Genomic DNA, 23,431 nt, shown 5'->3' on the forward strand with positions numbered 1-23,431 from the left:
GCCCGCATTCTCCTCTGGTGGGAACGCAACACCAGCGTCGGTGACTGTGTGGAGCCACCCGGCACCATCCCCACTGGGAGGCCGGGGACAGCATCCACTTCCCTTGGGACCCAGGGCTGGAAGAAGTAGTAGCACATATTTATACTGGGCTGCAAGCGACACAAAGATAAAAGGGCTCCAGAAGCTCAGTGTGCAGACCTCTGGATAGAGGATTTGTTCTGTAAACAGATTTTCTGCTCCTTCTGGGAGAACTCACAGTGAGTGACCCCTCTGCTAGGGCTTGAGGTGGTTCCATGATGGGAGCGAGGGGACAGCCCTGGGATGGGCCTTCTTGGGACACAGTCCTGCCTCCTGCCGGGGCACATCTCTGACAGCCTGTCTGCTGCCTCCCGAGGTGTGCAGAACGGCGTTCAGAAATCCAGAGAAGAGACAGACAGAGGGTGTTCGTACCGGGGGGCGGCTGAAAGGCAGAGCAAGCCCAAGATCATCCATTGACATTCGGGCTTCCATGTGGCTCCGAGGCGGAGAGAATTCAGACCTTCTAGGGCTCCAGGGGTGGGCTGAGGGTGGTGGAGTGTGTGTAGGGGGATCCTGAGCTGGGCACCTCATGGACAGGGAGAACAAAGGGGCCAGGAGCGCGGGCAAGCCTCCATCAGAGAGGTCGTGTGTGTGTGGGGGGCCAGTGTCCAACTGTAGGGAGAGGGGAGAGGAAGGAAGAATAGAAGAAAGAGGAGAAATAAAAATGAAGGCGTTGAAACAGAGAGAACAAGCTGACAGAGACCCACACAAAGAGGCAGAGAAACACCACACGAGCTTGGGAGCTTGGGAGCGTGTGGTGGGCAGCAGGCGGCGGCACAGGGAGGGCCTCAGGAAGGTTGGCAACCGAAACAACCGGCCAGGCTTCTGCCCTGGAAGGTGGGCAGGAAGGCAGGGAGGGGAAGGGGCTGCAGAGACAGCCCCCGCTTGCCGGGCAGAGAGAGGGGTAGGGATGGAACCTGCGTCTCCTGACTCCCAAGCTCTCAGCCTTCTCCCCCTGCCCTCTCCTGGAGCCCCGGCTGAGATTGACAGGCCTGCAGCTTCTCTGGGTCCTGGGTGGATTTGAATAATTAAGTCATCTGGATTCTTATGATTTACCATTTTCAATGATAAATAGACAGCGCCCAAGCCAGCCAGTTGGCAAAACTCTGGCTGCTAGTTATAATTTGTCAAGCTGCCAGCAGATTCATGTTTTATGCTAATGGAGAGAGACTCATTGACTAGGGGGAGGTGGTGACCCGGTCAGCTCTTTCCTCAGGCACCCCAGAGGTCGAGAGGTCGAGGGAGAGAGGCCGAGGCCAGTATGGATTTTCTGTAAGGGTCAGTGTAATTTTATAATAATTCAGCGAGTACACACACTCCTGCATACACAGAGGGTCATGTATGCAGATATGTGTTCAGATCCGCGTGAACAGCACCCCTCCAATACACACACACACACACCTGCTCCTGTGCATGCGTCTGGGCCCAGTGCACACAAGCCTGGGGCAGGAACACTTGTCCACCCCCTTCAGCTCACTTACACACGCACACCCTTGCTGTCACCTTCAGGCATGCAATTACACCAAGGCAAACCTCCAGCCTGCTCAGAAACCCAGAAAAACATACCACCCCACACACAGACAATGCACACCTCAAAGATGAGGAGGTCCTTCCAAGGGTCCCTCTGCTGACCATCCCAAACCTTTTATCTCAGGGCTTTCACGTCTGCTGGTCCCAGCGCAGGCTCTTGTTCCCATTCTCATATTTTCCCTGGGCGGTGGGGAAACAAATGAGCCCCAGGACGGTCCTGGTTTTCAATTGATTGGGTCTGGGTAGCTGGAGCTTGGAAGACAGGGGCTCTGAGACCGGGCACACGGAAGGCTGCAACCAAAATCAGCTGAATCCAAACTTTCTTTTCCATCAATCTGTTTATTTATATATTTGTCCACACGCGCCGAGGCTTCGCAGTGGCAAGAACTGTTTTTGACAGTCGTGACAAACTGAGGTAGAGCCAATGCTTTGCACATAGTAGGTAGTAAATAAATGTTAGCAGAATGAACAGCTGAAGCTACTGACTTCTAGAGGGAGCAAATTGCATGTTTCCCTTCTCTTCCTCCACCTCAACAAACCTTTATATCATCACGGGTTTGAGAGGCCAGAGAACGGGCGTGCGGGTGCACGAAGACCTCCTCTTCCTGGGTGCGAGAAGTCTGGATCTTTGGTGTGATGGGAAATGCTAATTTTATACCAACTGAAGCAATCTGGTCTCAATTTTGACCCCCAAATGCCCTCAAAATGGATCAATTAGCAAGGGAGGACTGAGGAAGGAGCACCTGCCCTTCCTTCCACCCAGAGGAGAATTTGAATTTGCTTTGAGCAGCTTATGAGCAGGGCTGGAAGCTGCGGTTCATTACCATCAGCAGCTTTAAGGTTTGGCGTGGGCAAGGGGGAGGATTAGGGGCTTGGGGAGAAACATTTCATTTCCCTGTGCCCCACCACCCCCAAATGAGGGAGAAAAACACAGCAGCAAACTGAACAGCAGGGGCCCAGGCAACAAGGAGAGTCCAAAGGCAGAAGCTGCTTCCAGCGTCAGGCTCCAGGATGCAGCTGTCGGCTCTGCCAGCTGAGAGTCCGGGTCCTGCGAAGTGGATTGGGTTCCCTCCTTCCCCGAGGGGCCAGGTTGGGGCAAGGAAGGCTGTTCTGGGAAGATAAGTCTGCATCCCTTCCATCAAGGCCTAGAATGAATGGCCTCCCTTCCCTGCTGAATAGAGATGGATGGTGGTGGGCCCGGCTAATCAGGGGTGTTCTTGGAGACAGCCGGGAGCCAGAATGGACAAGCTTCCCTATCCAAGGGAAAGAGGAGCCCTGAATGCACTGGGAATAGGGAAGTAGGCTGGGCTTCTTCAGTGGTCTGAGGCTCTTACCTGGCATCACTGACCTTGCCTCGCCTGCACCAAGGTGAGCTCCTGCAGGCCCTCACTAACCCTAGGGGAGCAACGAGCCTCGGGGCTCCAGCAACCCCACCCCCAAGGACGAGGCAGGGCTGCAGATGGGTGGAGGCGGGAAGGGTTTTCCCGGGTGAGCCACGGGGATGTGATGGCAATAATGACTGACACAGAAAACAAGTTGATTCATTCCACACCTGATTAGCAAAGCTTACTCCCATTTTGCCCCTCATCTTCCAATCTCAATATTTGCATCCACATAATGAACTCCCGAGAGCAGGTGCTTGTTAGCCGGCCTAAAGGTTTCTGAGGACAGCCTCCGGGTTACAAAGACAGTACCAAGCCTCAGTGTGGACTAGATGAAAAGGGAAAGAGAGGAAAAACAGAAGGAAGAAGGAAGGCAGGGAGAGAGAAATGAAGGAAAGGAGAGGCTGAGAGAGAGGAGGAGGGTTGAGATGGGAAGTGCGGGCCGAGGCCTCCCTAGGACACGGCTTTCCAGCTGGTGGTCTGAGGGTCCTCCAGCCCATCCTCAAGGCTTCCACTGCCGTTGGGAGACCTGGCTGACCTCAGTGGCCTGCCCCATCTCACTTTTGGGGAACAAAGGAGTTATCTAATTGGCTTTCACTGGGCAGCTGCCCAGCACGTGGACAGGGCGTGGGAGCGCAGGCCCAACAGGCTATAGACACACGCACCCCCACGCTGATCTCTCCAGGCTTAATCTAAAGCCATTTTGCCAATTAACCTCTTTGTGAGTATGAGTTCAGTGAAACACACTACAAAGCTGAAGTCCACTTGACTGAGGAGGGAACGTCCTCATTCTTGTTCAAGAATGAGATTCTTTCTCTGGCACCTCTGGTACTCGTAAACCTCACTCCAGGCTCTTTATGGATTAATCCTACCCTCTCCGCGTGGGGCAACTCCTGGCCCTGGGAGGTAGTTTACTGGGCAGGGATGGAGATAAGGATGGCAAAGGAGGAAGATTTTTCTTCTCACCAAGGAAGAAAATTAAGTGGCCCTCCCCAGAGGGGACCAGGCCTTATCTTCACTCCCCTCTCTCCTGCGCATAGAGGCAGGCTCTCCAAAATTACAGAAGAGCCCTCCAGTGGAAAGGGCTCATTTGACCTATGACCAAACTGAGGTCCGAGGTCACAGAGCCAGAGCATTGCAGAACAAAGCGGCCCAGGCTCCAGACAGCCTTTGCCCGCAGGGTCAGAGTAGAGGCGCTGTGGCTGGGGGTGAGGAGCCTGAGCAAGGGCGAGTTCCCCACTGCCGCCTCTCTAAGCCACCTCTTCTGCTTCATGCGCTGGTTTTGGAACCCGATCTTGACCTGCGGAGCCTCGAGGCTGCCGCCCCAGGCAGGCGGGGCCGCGGGAGGAACTCCTTCTCCAGCGCCATCAGCTGCTTCTCAGAGAAGCTGGTTGCAGGAGGCCGGCCTCCGCCTGCACCTCCCTGGTGGCGCCGGCCGCAGACGCCTGGGTGGGCGCTGGGGCTGGGGCAGTGGTGGTGGCGGGCGGGTCAGGACGGCAACAGCCGGGGTACCTGGGAGACCCCGCACTCTCCTGCCTCTCCCTGCTCATCCTCCACCCTACTCGTTCCTCCCACCGCTCCTCCCCAATCCGACCCCGTTCTATTAACCCAAATTTTCTCTCTCTCCTTTTCTTTGTTTCCGCTTTCTCTCTCTGTATCTTTATTTCTCATTTTTCCTTCCTTATTTTGTGTTCTTTCTCCTCTCCCTTCACTTTTTTCTCTCTATAGTCTTCCTTCATATTCCCTTCCTTCTTTTTTTCCTATTCTTCCTCTTTCCTACCCAGCTCTCTTTCTCTTTCTCTCTTGCATTTCTTTTTTCTTTTCATTTCTAGCTCCCTCCTTTCATTCATTTGCTTTCTCTATTTTCCCTATTTTGCTTTTCCCTATTTTGCTTTCTTTCTTTCTCTTTTCTTCCTTTCTGCTTTTTTCTCTCAGAAAACAAACTAATCCTGCTTCTTGGTCCTGTCCTTTATCAGTATTCCTCCACATTCATCTCTCTCCTCCTGCCCTGCTGGAGCTGCTGCCTCTGCCCCCAGCATTGGGGCTTTCTCAAATCTTTTCTTCATCAGTCTTTTCTCTTTGTGGTTCTCAACTTTTCCAGTCCTTTGTGCTGTTTCCTCGACCTTCTTTCTAGCTTCCTTTGTTTCTAAAGCCTCTCTCTGCAAAAGGCATGTGGTATAAGACTGCCCCCTCCCCAAGCGGGGACTTCTTTCCTGTGGCAGCACAGCTGTCCTCTCTCAACTGCCCTCAACTTGGGGGTCAATTTCAAGGACCCAGAAATGGGGCTGTTCCCCCAGCTTGAGAAGTCGGGGCTGGGTCCACAGCTCCCCCTACACGCTTAGGGGAGCCTTGCCAAACTGCTGTCTGTTAACTCCGTCAATCCTAATAAAAAAGAGAGAGGAGGAAGAGAAAAAAGGAAAGAGTAAAAGAGAGACAGCCCCACAGATGTGGGGGGAGGAGTGTTGGGGAGCCAGGGGCAGAAAGGGCTGGATTCACCCAACAGGGAGGGGACAGAGCCCAGAACCAGGCACCTTCGCTCAGCGCACACAGAGCCTCGGCAAAGAAGCCCCAGTTGGCTCCCAGGTTAACTCCGGGATTGGGGTGGGGTGAGACCTTCTATCCAACTGCTCTGGGCTGGAGAGGTGGGCAAGGCCAAGGGATGCTAGCAGAGAAAAGGGCTTAAACTTGAGTATCAGTCGCCTTCACGTCCGCCTCTAGGCAGTGCGAGCCGCGGGCCTCCTAAACCTCTGAGCTCGGCGGCCCAATTCCGGCCTCCCGGAGGAGCAGGTGCGGGGGCAGCCGCTGGGTTATGGGCGGAGAACCCTCGGGCGCAGCGAAAACAAAGCCCTGGGCGGTTTTGCCGCTCCTGACCCAGCAGGGCCGAGCAGCCTCTGGAGGTGCGGGCCGGGTAGGGACCAGACACCACGCGCTCGGCGCGGGAATATTCTCTCCTGGGATCCACAGCCACACCGGGCCCTTTCCACAAGGCGGTCCAAACGCGCCGGCCGCGCCCGCCCGGCTCCGCGGGTCCGCACCGCAAACCTCAGGCGCAGCGGAGACCCTCGGCCCAGGCTCGACCTCCCCTTCCGGGGACCCCACGGGGCTCAAGAGTTCCCCCCGGCCCGCCAGTGCACCTGCAACGGCCTCCGCCCTCATCCTCTTCCCCAGGGCCCCCAGCACCCGCCCTGGCCTGCCCACTCTCTCCAGGGGCCTCCAAGTTCAGCCGCGCCCTGCCCTTGACTCCCCTTCAAAGAGCCTCCTCTAGCTGTTCCTCCCGGGACTCCTCTTGGGAGGGGGCAATCTCAGCCCTGGGACGGGCTAGGGGGCTCTTTTCCTTGTCCTCCTGTAGGAGCTGGAGAAAGTAGGAAGGTCGTGCTGGGGCGGGGGAGGGCACTCCCTGATTCCATCGTAGAGTAATGGGTCTCTGAGTCAAATTTGATTTAAAAGAAGAAATTTGGGAGTTTTCCCTCTCTCCTGTCACTCCTAACTTAAAATCAGCCAAAATCAGGCTTTCCCGGGCTGAGAGTCTGAGCCAGTACCCCGCCCCCGCCCCTGGAGGAGTCGGAAACTGCCATTTTCGGCTAGCACTTCTCTCCCTTTCCGCAGCAACCCCTTTCGGGATCTCCAAGCGTCTCTAAGCGCTCGCTGGAGCGAGCAGGTTGGGGGACAGGCGGGGTTTTCTCCTGGGTAATCAGCCCCGGTGGGAAATCAGCCTTCCTTCAGTGTAGCGAGCTGAGCGCCCCTCCCGCCGCTGAAACCTCAAAACCCAACTCTGAGTGCTCCCTTCTCCATCCTCCTTCCAACAACTTTTCTGAAGTTCCCGCAAGTTGCGTTTGGGGAAAGAAGTAATCACCCTTAGCCTCTCAGGGTCTCTAGGCCTCCCATTTCTCCTGTCCTCACAGTTTCAGAAGTAACGCTTCTCCTGACCCTGCCAGCTGCCACCGTAGTCCCCACACTCAGGGCAGGACAGCTGCTCTGGCCCCACGCCTCCGACAGACGGCCACCCCCAGTCAGATTCCCCCGAGGGTGGGCAGACCCGCGTCTGCCTGCGGGGGGAACTGGATGGAGTGAGAAGGAGAGCGAGAGACACAGAGACGGGCAGAGACATTATTTCCAGGCTCAAGCGCGCCCCTCCCGGGCCCCGCTCACCTGCTCTGGACGGGCTCCTCTTGATTTTGATCCACTTAAAAGTTTGTCCTTCTCTCAAGCGGTCCTAGGAGAGGCGCAAACTCCGCAGACGGGGTGTGGGGGGCGCCCCCTGAGGGCGCAGGCGCCTGATCCAGAGCGAGCGCCGGGGAAGCAGGACTCGGGAGCACCCTCCCCAAAGTGCCGGCCGAAGCAGTGATCCGGAGAGAGGACTTCCAAGTGCCCGGGTCAAAGGGCCAGGCTGCTAGCCCAGGGACGCCCGGGGCAGTGGGCGCTATAGAGGGAGTGGCCAGCGGGGCCGCTGGGCCCGGGGAACTGGAAGGAGAGGGCCCTGGGTCCCCGGCGACGTCTGGTGCTTGCTCCAGTTTGTGACCTCCCCAGTGTGTCCCAGCCCACAACATTCTCTCGACCCCTTCTGGGGAGGCACTCAGGGCTCGGACAGTCAGAGAGGGAGGGGATGAGGCGAAGAGACCCCCCTTCTCTTTAGCCCCTCCCCAGCCCCCGCGCCACCGCTACCCCTGTTCGCTGCCCAGAGCCAAGGGACAGACGGAGAATTGCAACTAGAAATTCGATCGATTGGTACGAGGGACCACGTGGTCTGGGGTTGGCCAATGACCAGGCCGCCCGGGATGAGCTAATAATGGAAGCAATTTGTAACTTTCAGTAGCTCTCTAGGCCTGGGTACAAGAGGGAAGGAGGCGGGCGGAGGTGGGGACATGGGTACCCCCAGTCCTTCCACCCTCCTCATTCGTCTAGGGGCACCCAGAACCCCAATCCTCTTTTCCCCAACACGCAGCCACTCGCAGGGTCTCTGGCCCACTTCTGTCCGGCGGCTGCCGCTCCGAGCAAGGTAAGCGGGTCCTCCACGCCTCAAACACCCTCTCCCGGGTCCTTTCTGGCACCTGCAAACAACATCCCCCTTCCTGCTCCATTAGACAATTTAAATCCGATTTTGTTTTTCACTTAGTTGAAAGGAAATCCTTTTGGATTTTTTTTTTGTATAATTCATTTTGGATTTGGGGAAGGATTTGAATTCAGGTCAATATACTTTTCTTGGAGGGGGTGAGTGGTACTTTTCGATAAATTTTATATTTCTTTCTTTTGGAGAGGAGCAGTCCACTGACGGAGAGTTTACCTCTCTGTGTCGATGAGTTACACCTTATGGTTTTGCAAGTTTCACTTTTTTAATGATGTCAAGTTCACCTTTCTCCATCTCATCCTGCAATTTAAATATTTACAAATAATCACAACAGATTTCAAGTTTATTCATTTGTTTTTCTCCTCCCTCACTAGTTTTTCAGCTGTTGCTGAATCTCCGCGGATTTTTTTCTCCACGTGTGGACAGAGGGTTAGTTTTGTGTTGATTTCTCTTTTTGTTTTGTAAATGAATTTATTGTTTGGGAAACTCCATGGGGGCGTGAACAAGGTCTCTTTTGATTCATTCCAACCCCTTTTCTTTGGAAGAACAATTTACTTGGAGTGTTTTTTGCATTGTCCTCATTTTGTTTATTGTGTCTCAATTTTGATGTATTTTACCTCCTTTTAAAACTTGACCTGTTCTTTAATCTTTTTATGTTAAACCATTTTAAAAGCTTTTCTTTTATAAACTTCACCATTTGGTACATTTCCTTAGCCTTCCCCAGCCCCCTTTGCACTCCTGTCTCCTCTATCTCAGAACCCCCACCCCCAACTTCCACAATTCCCAGCTTCAAATTTGCCTCACCCTCCCAGCCAAGGAGGGACACCTGGGAAGAAGAAAATGTTCTATTCAGGTCAGAGCCTGCACTCCAGGATGTAGTTCCGGGCACCTCCAGTCCAACCCCCCAAGTCTGCAAAATCAGGAAGAGCAGAATTTCTGTTCGACCTTTTAGTCTGGACTAAGCTCTTTCTCCTTGGCTCTATTCTGGGCAACTCTTTGGTATACAAAGTTGAATTTTAATTTGCATCTTTTCCCTAAATTCTAAGAAAAGTACAAGCAGATTTTTTTTTCTCCTCTAAATGTAAGCTGTTAGCTCAGGGTGAGCCCATTGGGTCTCTGACCTCCCAGGGGGAGGGTTCCCAGGAGAGACACACAAGGTTTAGTCTTCCCTTTACTTTCAGGTGGAGCTGGCAGGGATGGGGGACCCCATTTTGGTTTCTGGCTTTGGTTTTGCACGGACACAAAGGAAGAGAGAAAGCTGGCTGGGGACTCATCGCTTCTGGTCAGGGAGCTTTGGTTTAGGAGAGTTTGGGGTAAATCCTGGCTCTGAGGACATTCTTTTTAGCTTTATTGTGTGGTAAGCCATCAAAACGGTTTGATATGGTTTCAGCCTATTCAGATTCATTGCAGATAACAAAAATCAAATTAGGGGAGTAATGTGTTTCCTGAGGGTCTGCCTCCGGTGACTTTGTTCCTCTGGGGGAAACAGAACCCAACTCGGCACAAGTAAAACTGCCACTGCTCCTCCCTCCTCCGTTCTCCAGCTCCGTTGTCACATTGACATTCTGGGCGCATTCGGCCCAGCCCCCCGTCCCCGCTTCTCCCAAGTATGAATCTAAATTACTATTAATAAGGGGCCGCTCCAAGTTAATTGGCATTAAAAGAATTCATTTCAATTTGTTAATATTAAATGAACACTCTGCACTTTAACGCCCTTCTTCGCCCTGGAATCCCAGATGAGTGATGAGAAGTGGGGGCGGGGAGTAGCATGATGATCTTCTTTCGGACTCTCAGGCTTAGCCACCGCAGTGCCTCCCCTGGGGGCGTGAGATCGAGGCGCAGTGGGGGCTTGATGGGGGACCATCTGATGGTCTCTTGGTGAAATTCATCAGATTCAGCTGGAGCTGGGTGGGGAGGGCAGAGGGAACAGAGGGAGAGGGGCAGAAAGGTTTGAGGGGATGTTGTGCGGGACAGGAGGGACTGGGCAAAAGTGGGAAGGAACGAGACAAAAGTGAATGGGAGTAGCTGGAGAACAGGTTGTGGGAAGATTTGTGAAGGAAGGTGCTAGAAGTTCAAAAACCCACCTAGAGTAGGAGGAGCTGGGGGTGGTAGTGGGGGATGTGAGGCAAAGCTGTGAGGGGTGCTGAAGCTGTCCAGCTGTGTGACTTCAGAAGAGTTGCTTAACTTTTCTCTCTGCCTTAAGTTTCTTGACCCGAAAAACTGGGATAATAATAATAGTGTGTGTCTCAGGGGTTGTTTAGGATTAGGTGAAATATATGTAATGTGTTTTCCCTCGTGCTTGGCACACCAACTAGCAGTACGTGTTAGCTCCTAGGATAGCATAGTGGTTAAGAGCGTGGATTCTGGAGCCAGACTGCCAGGTTTTGGATCTCAGCCCAGCCATATACTAGCTGAATGACGTTGAGCAAGTTACTTAACCTCTCTGTACTTCAGTTTCCTGTCGGGAAAATGGAGCTAATAGAGCTAGCTCCTGGCTGTTGGGAGGATTAAATGAGTTAATGTATGTGAAGTGCCTAGAACAGCCAGAGTTGTGAAGGAAGCACTGTGTTAGCACTGGTTATTGGCAGTGTTGCTTTTCTGGTCCTGGAAGTTGGAGACAGGGGCATGGAGCCTCTCAGAGGTTACGAGTTTAGCGGACTCTCGAAGACTGATCAGATCAACCTCTCACCCTATCCCTGAGTCTGGTCTAACAACTGGGGTGCATGCGGCGAGGGCAGCTGGGACACCTGAGTTCTTCCCCAGCCTCTGTTCTGGCTCTTGGGTTGCTGGTCCCCTCCCAGTGCCCACAGACTTCAAGGGGCAGTCACTTCTTTTTCCCCTGGGAGGGCTGTGTTAGGGGAATTACTTTCCAGTCTGATATCTCCCTTTGGTAGAGTGTTGGTCCCCAGAGTGGGGGTGGGGATGGGTAGAGCAGAGGGACTGCCGTTTATGAAATACCCTCTAACTCTGTTCCAGCCCCCACATACCTGACCTCCTTCCAGAGGTGGGAGAAACAGAGATCCAAAGAGATGAAGTGACATGCCAGAGTCATAAAGCTAGAAAGTGACGAAGCTGGGATTTGAACTCTGATCTGCCTGATAACAAACCTTAACCCCTTGCCCTACCCACTTTCTGAAAGGGGAGGTGGAACTTTCTGAGGGGAGAGAGGCAGGACACACATGTAAAGTTGGGACAAGGATGAGACCAGGACCATGGGGCAGGTGGAAGATGGGTGGGAGTGGAGGTGGGAAGAGGCCAGTTGGGAATGTTTCAGTCAGGGAAGACTTCCTGGAGGAGGAAAGTATAGATCAGGGTTCAGATGGGAAGGGAATGAGGATAGAAAGTAAAGAGGGCGGGAGTGATGCACTGGCCAGGAAAGAGAGAACAAGAGGTCCATGCAAGGCTGGGTCAGCCCAGGGGACATGAATCAGATTTGTCTTGCTGGCACCAAGTAAAATCAGTTACCATTTCTTGACGGCCTACTGTGTGCCAGGTTTATAGGTTATCCCATTTAATGCTCACAACAGCTCTGACGAGTGGGTTTCTTGTTCCTATGTCCAAAAGAGCCAGTTGAGATTCAGAGAGCTTAATCTCCACTTAGGGTCACACATTGGGTAGCTGGGTTTGCCTGGTACCAAAACCCATGCCTGTGCTCCCTGAAGAGCGTGGCCTCCGTGCCATGGTCCCGTCTTCCATTCCTGGTTCAGGTCATCCTGTACCCCCACATTTGTAGTCATGTCTAGTGACTGGGAACAGAGTTTAGAGAGTGAGATGAGACTGAGAAAGGGAGTGGCAGGCAGGCAGTGGGGCCAGAAACTTTTCTCACATCCTCCTAAAAAAGATGAATAGAAGGGTATTCTCTCTGGAGTGAGGCGTCCAAGTCACTTCCTGGGGCTGCTGCCCTTGGCATGGATGGTGGGACCTCACTGGGGATCACACTGTTTTCTGGGCTGTGGACTCTTTCTTCTCTGGGAGGGGAAGAGGAAGAGGGTGGCTTTGAGCCCTAGATTAAGACAGCCAACTGGCCACTAAAGTCCCTTCTCTCCTTGTTGCATGAGGGTAGAGAGCCACTCAGGTGGACGCTTCACTTCGCAGCTGCCCTTGCTGCCAGGTGTGGCGAGAAGGGAATATGTGCTGAGTAACGTCTGTCATCAGAGCCTTAAGACATTGGGTAAGTTCTCCTCTTCGTGAGCTGGACCAGATGAGCCTGGCACTGAGTTCGACCCTGCAGTTAAGGAGAGATCCCCGAGAAGGCAAAGCAACAACACGCAAAGAACCCGAGCCCCTGACGGCCCAGGTGAGGCGGAGCCGCCTGTTGTGCGGGACTGCTCCCTCCCAGCCTGTGCCAGGAGAAATAAACTTGTTTTCTGTATGTGACTGTGTTTGGGGTCCTTTTTGTTATAGTGGTTTTGCCATTGCCCTTCATAGTGTACCTCCCCACACCAGATTGTCAGTTCAAACCCACCCGCAGGATTCCATCTGATCATGGAATAATTATAATACTAACATTTATTGAGCACCAGAGACTATGCTCACTGTGTGATATAATCCTCATGACAGTCCTCTGAGATGGGCATTGCTGTTATTCTAGTTTACAGATAAGGAAACTGAGGCCCAAGGCGATAAGTGATGTCCCTACGGACAGATGGTAAGTTGAAGAGCTGGGATTCCTTCCCAGGGTGTGCAGAGCTTAAACTCTTCATATGGGCAAACGCCCTCCTGAGGCCAGAGATGACGGGGACCATGGAGGTCACTCTGTGCTTGGCCAAGCCCCCTCACAATCCCCACAGGGGCCTGGGCATCTCGCACCCCCACCCTTCCTTCAGCCCGGAAAGCTTGGCCAGACACCCATGTTAGAGAGTGGGTTGCTACATAATGTTTTATTTGAAGAAAGGAGCCCACAGCTGAAACCAGTTGGAAAACCCCTGATATGTTCAATCTCCCTCTGCCCGCTTTTTTTTTAGTTACAGATGAGATCCAGAGCGAGGAAGTGACTTGCTTAAGGTCATACACTTAGTTTTTCTGTCAATTTTCTGAATCCAAGACGAGTTCTCTTCCCACCATATCAGCTGTCTCAATAAGACACAAGGACAAAAATAACTCAGACCAGGCAGGGGGCCTGTGTCTCCTCTGATCATGCTCTGGAATAGCCAAGCCATGTTTCCCTAAATCCCCCTGCGTGCCTCCTTTTGGATATCTGCCCGGAGACCCGCTTCCCCTGCCTCCCTGGGCCCCCGCCTCTTCAGCCGCCTCCTCACCCAGATGGTCAAACCCACAGAGGGAAGGGAGAGCCGGGGCCAGGGCTGAGATCCCTGACTCCCTCCAGTCTTTGCACATTTATAACCCGCGCCCCCCCCCCCCCCCCCCACTGCTGGGCCCCTTCCTGGTAGCCCACCAGGGAGGAGAAGGGGGAAAACTCTCATAAATTTCCCCTATTTATACAAGAAGACAGAATGTTTCTTGTGCCAGAAAAAACACAGAGAGGGAGCTGTCAGGGGAGAAGGGACCCAGCCCTACACCTTCTGGGGCCAGTTTATCTTCCCGAGTCATGGCTCAGGGGCTTCCATAACACGGCCTGGGGGACGTGCAGGCTTTGCTTGGGGGGCAGCCAGGACGGACAGCGCCTGCGCTTTGTGATCAGGGCCTTCCCGCACCATCTCAACTGCCTCCTTCCCTTTTCTCTCTCTCTCTTTTCTTTTAAACAAGTTTTTAAAGATAAAGTTACATACCATACAATTCACCATTAAAGTGTGTGATTCAGTGGCTTTAGTATATTCACACATGTGTGCAACTATCACCACAGTCAATTTTAGAATTTTCATCACCTCAACAAGAAACCTCGTATCCTTTAGTTATCACCCCCTCCTGCCCCCGTACCCCTTCCAGCCCTAAGCAACCACTGATCTGCTTTCTGTCCCGAGAATTTTCCGGTTCTGGACTTGCATATGAAGGGAATCATAGAATGTGTGGTCTTTGGTGACAGGCTTCTTTCACTCAGCTTAATGTTTTCAAGGTTCACCCATGTTGAGCCTGTGTCAGTCCCTCATTCCTTTTCATGGCGGAATCATATTCTGCTGTGTGTACGTGCCGCATTTTGTGTGTCCATTCGTCAGTTGATGGATATTTGGGTTGTGTCCACCTTTGGGATATTATGATTCTCCCTTTCCGCTTGTGTCTCTAGATAGCCTCAGTCACATCGAATGAGGTCTGGGGGCAGGAATGAGTGTGTCTTACATGTGGGGCACTCAGTATCCATGAAAGCACGGTCTTAGGTCAGGTCTTTTCCTGTGTTGGTTACATACCCTAAGCTGGAATTTTCCTCCCTCTGTTAAATTACTGAGGGCGGGCTACTCCTTCCATTCTCTATCGATTCTCTCTTTTTATCATTGTTATTTTGACCACTTGCTGTACTACTCAGACTCGGGGACCAGGCCCTTCTCCGGGGGGTTTCAGAGACACCCAAGTGGATGAATGGATGTCTTCCCACTAGGGAAGAAGTTCCCCAAGTCTGGTGTCCAGTGATCTTCCAGGATCTCACACTGAAGGAGGGTCTGTGGAGGCTCCAGGTCAAAGGAAAGTTTTGTTCTTGGAGGCGCAACCGAGCCCAGAATGCCGGCCCTGTCCCCACCTCCTTGCCTGACTCATTCCAGTCTTGCAGACGTGCTTGAGCTCCATCCATTCCTTCACCTACCAAGCATTTGTTAAGCATCTTGAGAACCCAACAGATACTGCCCCTCCCCTCATGAACCTGGCAGTTCCAGTGGTGAGAGTAAGACAATACAAGTGAGCAAAATAATAGCACATTGTATGTGCCATGTAAACATTGGTTGAATGAATGAATGAATGAATGAACATATGAGTACTTACTATGTGCTCTGGAAAGAAAATGGGAGCAAATCTGAGTCATAAGTCATTTTCTGCTGCCACCACATTTTCTAGTTTGGGTGTCAGCATGAACTTCTCTGTCCCTCGGAGGGGATGGTATACAGGTAATGCAAAATATTAGCTAATAAAACTACCATTTATTGAACTAGTCATATGCCAATGGATTTATATATCTCACTGATTGTCACTCTTTTAATTAAGTATAATTATCCCCATTTTGAAGATGAGAAAAACTGAGACTCAAAGAGGTTGCGTACCTATTTGAAATCACAGAAGTAGCAGGACGTGGCAGCACATTTGTACTGGACTCTGGGATGTGTATTTGTTTTCATGCCCAGCTCTCCATGACAAAGACAAATACATCTCCTTCTGAGGCCCCAGCACAAACTGGCCACCCTCCCCTGTCCTACCCCTGCTTGACCCCTCCCCTCCCACCCAAAGGCAAAGCGGGCTGAGCGGGAGGTGCCAGCCCCTCTCTCGCAGCTTGTGGCCACCGGCTATACCTGCCTGTGGGTAGGAAGAGAAAGACCAGTTTTACTCTCAAAAGCCTTTTCCTTCCAGCCCTTCCTGTGTGGGAGGGACCATGAGAGGCCTGGATGTTGTCAACCAAAGACTTGAACAAGCCAAAGAGCTGATGATGTTGACAAGAAGGGGACCTCAACAAGGCAGATAATCAGAAGCTGACGATTGACAGCCCTTCAGCGTCCCGGCACCCCCCACCCCTGCCCCACCCTGCCTCGCTGATCAGACCTCTTACGTGGTCTTGATGACAAATCAAACTTAACACGTTGTAATTTGCAGATTCATTAGTTCATTTCTCACAGCAAACACAAGAGCTATCAAGGCTGGCCTTAGTACAGAAAAAGAAAGTTTGTGTGGCTAGAACCCAAGTGTTCTGCTCCATTTTACGTAAGGAAATATATGTAGAGCTTACTATGGACCATCTACTCCGTTAAATATTTCACAACTATTAATTCGTCTACTCTTTTCCACCACATGAAGTCATGTCAGTATTATCACATTTTTTTAAGATGAAGAAACCGAGGTATAGTAATGAAGCATCTTGCCCAAGGTCGTGCAGCCCACAAGTGGTGGAGCAGGGATCATGAAGCCCACCGCCGGCGGCTGAGTCTGCACGTGATCTCCGCGCCAGGTGGGCTTGGCACCGTGACTACTCCTGGGAACTCTAGTTCGTTTTCCTGGTGAGCCCCCTCCCCTTCCCCCTGCCTCCCTCAGTCTTTATAGCCCATTGGAAAAAGCGAGCCAGAGCTGTGGCTCCCAGGGTGACGATCCTTCAGCTGCCTCCTTGGCACTGTCACTCTCGCCTCCCATCTCTTGCCAAAGGCTCCAGGCGGGAACACCACAGACGGTTTGCCACGGATCAAGATTTCTCCAGAGAAAGAGCTCACAGGAAGGCTGCTGTGAGAAATGAAGTAACTCGCTGTTTCGCCTGTTCCCTCATCCAGAGGAGCCAAATGAAGTCACTGCCCGTTTGAAGGGGTGCTATCAAAGCGCAGCCTCTGGCCAGTTTGGAGACATACGTGGGCTTGGGTGGCCAGTGACTGCACGGCGGCATGGAAAAGCTGAGAAGGTGGGTGACTGAAATAAGACCCCCGTAGGAGTGCTGTGCGTTATTCATTCCCCAGTGCTCCCTGATGTGGGCCTAGAGTTGTGCACATGGGCTGCGAACAGACTTGTTCATTTATTCACTTGTTGTCCACTTATTCATTCAATACATTCTGATTGTGCACCTCAGAGGCGCCGAGCCAGGTGTCGAGGAGGAACAAGACAAAATCCCTGCCCCACAGGGCTCACAGTCTGGAGAGGGGAGGCGGGAGCAAGATCACCATGATTTGTCCCAAATGCTGAGCTGGGAGGGTCATGTAGCATGGCCATTTCCCATCACTACCCCCCAGTGCTGTCCTTCGTTTTCCTCTCCCCGGGCTCAGGTGTCCTTCACGGGTAGCCAGGGCAGCCCCCTTCCCTCCAGCTTCTTTCTGCCTGGGTCCCACACTCCTTGTAAGCTGGACAGTTTATGTCAAAGAAGGCATCTTGACTCTCCTTCCCTGTCAGTCTCTGTTGGGCTGCAGGCAGCGACAGAGGTGGCCACAGGCAGCGGAGAGCAAGCTTCAGTGTCAGAAGGGGATCCTAGGTGCAATGGGTGGGGTTATTTTCTGTTTGTCTCCTGCATTCTCGGGGCTGCCCTGGGCCCTGGGGGACTGCCCTATGCAGGCTGCATCACCTGGCCCCTTGACCTCTGTTTCTAGTCAGGCTTGGCCAGCAGGGGTCCTGGCAGGGAAGGGGGAGAGGAGCAGGGTGTGGTTTCCCATCCCCTGCCACCTCCCTCAGGCCTGGCTGAAGTCCTGGCAGGGGGTGTGGCTCCCCGATGGCCACACCTTTGCCAGGTGGCTCTTCTCCCCTGACCCCAGCGCTCATCAGGCTTTGGTGGTACCGTTTCATTTCTTTGGGGCTTCCTGGTGATTCATCAGCCCAGAATCATTCCCTCAATTCTGTCTATGCTTTGAAAACTGTCATGGCACTAAGCTCTCTTATGTGAAGCCCTTTTGAATGTGTCATTTGTCTCCTGTTGGAACCCTGACTGGCTCACTTCGGGGCACAGGAGGGGGGACGGGCAGTTGGGGGCTCCACATCAGCTTTATGACCCCTCTTCTCCAGGGGCTCCCCAGAGGAAGAGAGCAGGTTTGGACCAACGAATGGGGGACAACACTCTACTGAGGGTTTCCACTGAGGGACGAGGAACCACTGCCTCCAGCTCCCTGGAAAACAGAATCCAGAGGTGGAGCAGGAGGGTGCAGCAGGAAGGCTGTGTTTAGGCCACAGGGAGGGGACTGACCGCTGCCCGCAGCCCACCCAGCGCTGGCCACTCTGATGGAGATAGCTTTACCTCCTTCAGCCTTCCTAGCCCCTCGGTCCCTCCAGGTGCCTTATCCTCACTTCACAGGTAAGATGAGACTCAGGGAGGGGCAGAGAGAGCGGGACAGGAGCTGCACTCTGCCTCAGTTGCTCTGCAGTCAAAGAGAAGCCCCACTTTGTGATCAAGGAGTTGAGAAGGTGACAGACAAATTTTGCCTTAAACGGCAGCATAGCTCTGAGAATCAGGAGGCAGATTTGAGGAATTTGAATCCTGGATCCACCTCTTACTAACTGTGTGATCTCGGGCATGTTCCTTGACCTCTCTGTGCCTCAGTTTCTCCATCAATAAAAACGGGGCTGATGATAATAACAACGCCTGCCTCCTAGGGTTGAGGAGACACTTAAGCGAGTTTGCAGGTCCTTACGAACAGTGCCAGCACACAGTGCCCCTGCCCTTTTCTTACTGTGCACCTCCCCCGCCTTCTTCCTAAGGTCCTAAAAACTGTGGGGAGCCCCTTGACAAGTCTGTTGCTCTCCCAGCCCTTTGTGAGCCTGGTTCGCCCTGCCCTGCCCCCAGGCACCGCCATTTTGGAGAGAGCAGCAAGGATCAGAGGGGCCCAGTGGACCACTGGAGCCACATCCTACGCCCTTGGGATCAGCCTCAACGCAGTGCGGGCAAAATGGCCTCTGCCCCCAGCCCACTCTACTTCCTGGAGCTGCAGGGGGCCCCGGAGCTCTTGGTAACAGCACATTACTGTTTGTGGTAACTTTAATTTAAACACAAATTAGAGACAGCAAATGACTCTGGCAGCCAGATAAGCCATTCCGGGGGAGCAAGGAGTAAGCCAAGAGAATCAGCCAAGGTGAAGCCTGAACTTAAACTACCTGAGGTACCCAGAAGTCTGGAACAGGTGAGGTCTGGAGGGCCTGGATGAAGAACCCCAGAAGCCCCACACCCCAGCTGCCCTGCTCTGGGCTCCGTACCAGCCCCCTTCTCCATTCTCTATATTCCTTTTTTGCAAAATTCCAATTTGACTCCTGATTCTGTCCCTCCCTGTCCCCACCCCACTCTGTGGGAGAACTCAATTCCTTTACTTTGCCTCTTTTGTAATCTATTCTGAGGAAGTTCTGCTTGCTATCTAACCTCCATCTACTACTCTATCACAGTTGGAGCCTGATAGATCCTGCGTAGTGCTGGCCCAGGGGTTTCTGTCCAGGAGGCGAATGTGGCATAGTGGGAACAATCTGAGTGCTAAGAGACCTGGGTTGACTTCCCTGGGCCTCGGTGTGCTCATCTGCACAATGAGTGTGTAAGAGAACCTCTAAGCCCCTGGGAACTCTAACTCCGCACAGGAGAAGTTAAGGATGAGAGTATCCCAGGAAATCTCTAGTGTTCTTGAACCCAGGAATTTTCCACTGTCCTAGAAACATTGTTGGCTATTCTGGGGGAGAGGTGCAGCAGTCAAGCCCACTATTCCTTTGTGGGAGGGGGCTCCAGGCTTCGCTTCCAACCCTCCACAAACACCCCAGGCCCAGGCCCAGGCCCAGGCGAGAGGCTGCCTTTCCAATTCTGTCGAGGCCTGCTGAGCCCAGCTCTGTGGGGCTGTGACTGCTGAGATGTTGTCACCGTTCTCTGGGGTGGGAGCAACATATGTTCCCTCTGTCACAGCACCTGTGAGGGTGGCTGAGGGATGACAACCCCCAAGAGGGCGGAGTTCCACCCTCTCCAGCTGACCTTGAGAAATCTTAGCCTGCTTTGCCGGGAGGATTCAAGTGAAGGCGGAGGGGACATGTCATCACAGCCCCAAAGCCCCCACCAAGGGGAAGCTGTGTCCTTCATAGAGTGTTAAGGAGCACACCTCGGCTACAGGAGGAGCGGAGAGGGTCAAGCCACAGGCAAAACTTTCAGGTTGCAAGCTAGAGCAGACTGCGACCCCAAGAGGTCATCCAAAATGGAAAACCCTTGGCCCTTGGTCTCAGAGGATGTCTGTGAGGTCTGGGTCACTGGCAGGGGTGAGGGCAATGACCCCAAAGGCCCGTGCCAGCCTGTGACTCAAGAGTCAGAAGGTCCCTGTGACTGGCATAGAAGGACCTTGGCATATTCTCTGGTCCAAGGCCCTCAGACAGAGGTGGGCAGCTGCCATCAGGGCCCAGGGCCCAGCTGTGTCCCCACCTTGCCCACCTCCCCCATCCCATGTGCCTGGCTGCCCCCGGAGCCCCAGGCCTGCCCGCCATCTGGGCAGCTCAGAGGAGAGCCCACTGCCAAGGGAGTGCCAGCCTTGATTTATAGCCCACAACCTTGGCAGGCTCGGCTGTGCGCCCGGAACCTCCCTGCTCAGGAAAGAGGCTCGCCTCTTAAAGGGGCAGTGCAGAGGAATGCAGCAAAGTCCAGGATGCACAGGAGGTGATCAGGGGGCTGGCGAGGGAGAGCCCCAGCCCTCAGGACTCTGGGTGACAGTCATTCCCTAGGGAAGCTTCTCCACTATCCATCATACCCCTTTGTCTTGCACTTCTCCTTTTTAGACTTAGCCCACCTGTGACTAATTTGTTTGTCAGTCTCTCCTGAGAGACTGTAAACTCCATGAGGGCAGGAGTTAGAGCAGTTGTGTTCATCCCTGCATATGCAGCACTCAGCACAGCACCTGACACGTCTTGGAGCCTCAGTAAGAATTTGTCAAGTGTAGGAAAGAAGAAATAAATGAAGGTCCTTGCCCATGAGGCCGAGGGATGACCATGTGCCTTCCTGTGGCCTGCCATGGTTTTCAGAACCCTGCAGAAGCTGTCGCTCCCCCAGGATCTCTCCCTCCAGGACACTTTCCCATCCTGTCTTGTCTACGGGGACCAATCTGCCACTCAGAGGCATTGTCCCTTCACTTTCCTGGGGTCGTCTCTCCGAAGTCCTCCACTCAATGTCCTTTCCCTCCCCTTTTCCTTCCTCCAAGAAGCTTCCTCTAATTGCCTATGGCCTCAGCCCCTGGTTCAGAGACTGCCCCCACTGCTCAGCATGGAAGCGCTTCATTCATTTAGCAGTATTTGCCGAGTATCTACTACCTGCTAGGCACTAAGAACTGAGAATTCATGAATGGATGAATTCCAGGGCAGGCGTGATCCCTGAACTCAGGAACCCTACATTTCAGGGGGTGAGACAAACCAAAAAATAAGTAAGCAAATACACAAATGTAAGTTGTGCTATCTCCTATGGAGAGGGCAAAGGTGATCCCAGATGGGGTGGAGTGGGAACCCATTAAATTGGGTGGCCAGAGAAGTTTTCTCTGAGGAAGCAGAGAATTTGGGCCGAGATTTGACGGGCGAGAAGGAGCCATGTGATGGGGGCAGGGGGACAGCATTCCAGGCTCAGTCACCTGGGTGTGCACAGCAGAATCTCCAGGGCAGAGGGGCTTTTTCAAACTGCATGTTCCCATCCCTTCCACTCCTACCCCTTTCAGTACCGGGAGGCCATTGTTTAAAATCCTTGGAGAAGCAGTGTCGGCCTTACCTGAGAGCTGGTTAGAAAAACAATTTCGGGCTCCACTCTAAAATGTAGAATCTGCATTTTAACGAGATCCCCCGTCATTTGTATGCACAGTGATGTTTGGGAAGCACTGATCTAGATAAAATCTTGAAGGTGCAACAGTGTGAGGATATCACTGAGGTGGGCGGGCTTGGGGGTGATTGCTGAAGAATTTGGATTTGAATCGGAGATGGAGTGTGAGTGTATATATGTTTGTGTATGTGCCTCTGTGTGTGTGTGTGTGTGTGTGTGTATCTCCAGCCCTAATGACTGTGAGCTATCTGAGGCCTCACATCTCCAGGCCATTTTCCTTCCATGAGTGTGGATTACCTGCAGAAACATCTTTACCCCACTGTGACAACACCCCCACTTCTACCTGCAGCTGCAAGTCAAATGGAATCTGCCAGCTGCTGGGCGGTGGGGACACCTCCAAAGCAAGACAAGGTGAGGAGATCCCTTGTTCCTGACCTCAGGCAATCCATTTATCTGACCTGAGTCTCATAAACGCGTCCTGATGAGCCCAATCGCTTGCTAATGGTTATGAGCTGAGACCTGGGGATTTATGGCTGAGGCCTCTGTGGCCACAGACAGGAACAGGGCTGTGTGAGGAGACCCGGCTCTGCACGGCTTCAGTTCATGGAGGCTGGTGCCCAGGATCAGAGTGGGGACACCTCTACCCCCTTTGTTTGGGGCAGAGAGCACCGCCCTGGCAGGGGGAGGTGGGCTGAAGAGAGCAAAGATCTCAGATTGCAGATGCCTCAGGGATGAAGAGCGAGAGTCTGGGAAACTGGCCCAGCTTGGCTGTGTGCTCGCGCGTGCTGCATGTGCGTGCGTGTGTGTGTGTGTGTGAGTGTTGGGGGTGGGGGAGTGGACACTGGAGAAGCGAGCGCTGGAATTGCAGCCAGTCCAGCTTGGGTTCAAATCCTGGGTCTGTCGTTTGCCAGTGTGTGACTTTGGAGAAATCACCGATCTCCCGGGTCTCATTTTCCTCGTCTGTAGATGGGAATTGTATACAATCTCACAGGTTTGTGAGAATTGAATGTTTGCAAAAGGCACTTCAAATTCTAATCTTGTGTATTTAAGTCGAGAGATTGGGATTCCAATTCCAACTCTGCCATGAACTTGCTGGGATTCCAGGATTGGCTCTGTCACCAAGGGCCTCACATTCATACCCTTTGGGGGCCTCAGCTGCCCCACAGACATTAAGAGAAGGCCAGACCCAATGTTCTGTTGGCGCCTTCCAGCTCTGATGTTTTGTGTTTCTACCAAGGAGTCCTGGAGTCGGAAATGGACGGTCAGAAGGGCATGGGCCTCCTCCTGGTCACACAGAGGGTATCCCTGCTACTGTGGCCTCAGGGACCAATTTGGCGGCAGGGGGTGGAGGGGAGCTGAGCCAGAACAGCCCCTCCCTCAAAGGTGCCCTCTTGGCAGTACGAGCCCTGGCAGGCTGCTGGCACCATGCTGGGGAAGTCCGGGGTGAGAGAGGTGAGAGGCTCTGCAGCGCTGGCAGGGGGGTAGGGTCAGCTGGGTGTTGATGGAAAGGCCTGAAGTACTCACGCCCTTTCTACAGGTAGGTCTTCAAGTAACCTCCTCCCTTCTTCCCTTTTCCCCATCCCCCGCCCCCTGCCCCCAGACACACACGGGTGCACACCACACTTCCGGAAGAACCAGGCTGAACTGGCAAGGGGAGTGAGCCAAATGGAGTAGAGAAACCCCCAAAGGACCCAGACAGAGCCTTCAGGATTCCTACACGACAGGGCAGAACAAGGTCCTCAGCCCCTTCCCCACCCCCAACACCATTCTGGGAACATTCTGGAGCCAGTCACTGGGAAACAGACATTAACCCCAACCCAGCCTCACAGATCCTGTCCCTCTTCCACGCTCTGCCCCACCCTCCCACCAAGTGCTAGCATCCTAATCTTGAAACCCTGAAGACCCGCAGGAACCCAGATAGCAGCCAATTCAATAATGCTTCCTGAGCATGTGGTATGTGCCTGGCACTGAGCCAGGAGCAAGGGCTCAGGAGGGAAAGTAGACCTGAAACCAGCCCTCAAGATGTCATAGCCTCGTAGGGGGACAAGCTTTAAACAGTAATGATGACACAAT

This window comes from Equus quagga, chromosome 1 (genome assembly GCF_021613505.1).
Source record: "Equus quagga isolate Etosha38 chromosome 1, UCLA_HA_Equagga_1.0, whole genome shotgun sequence".
NCBI lineage: Eukaryota > Metazoa > Chordata > Mammalia > Perissodactyla > Equidae > Equus > Equus quagga.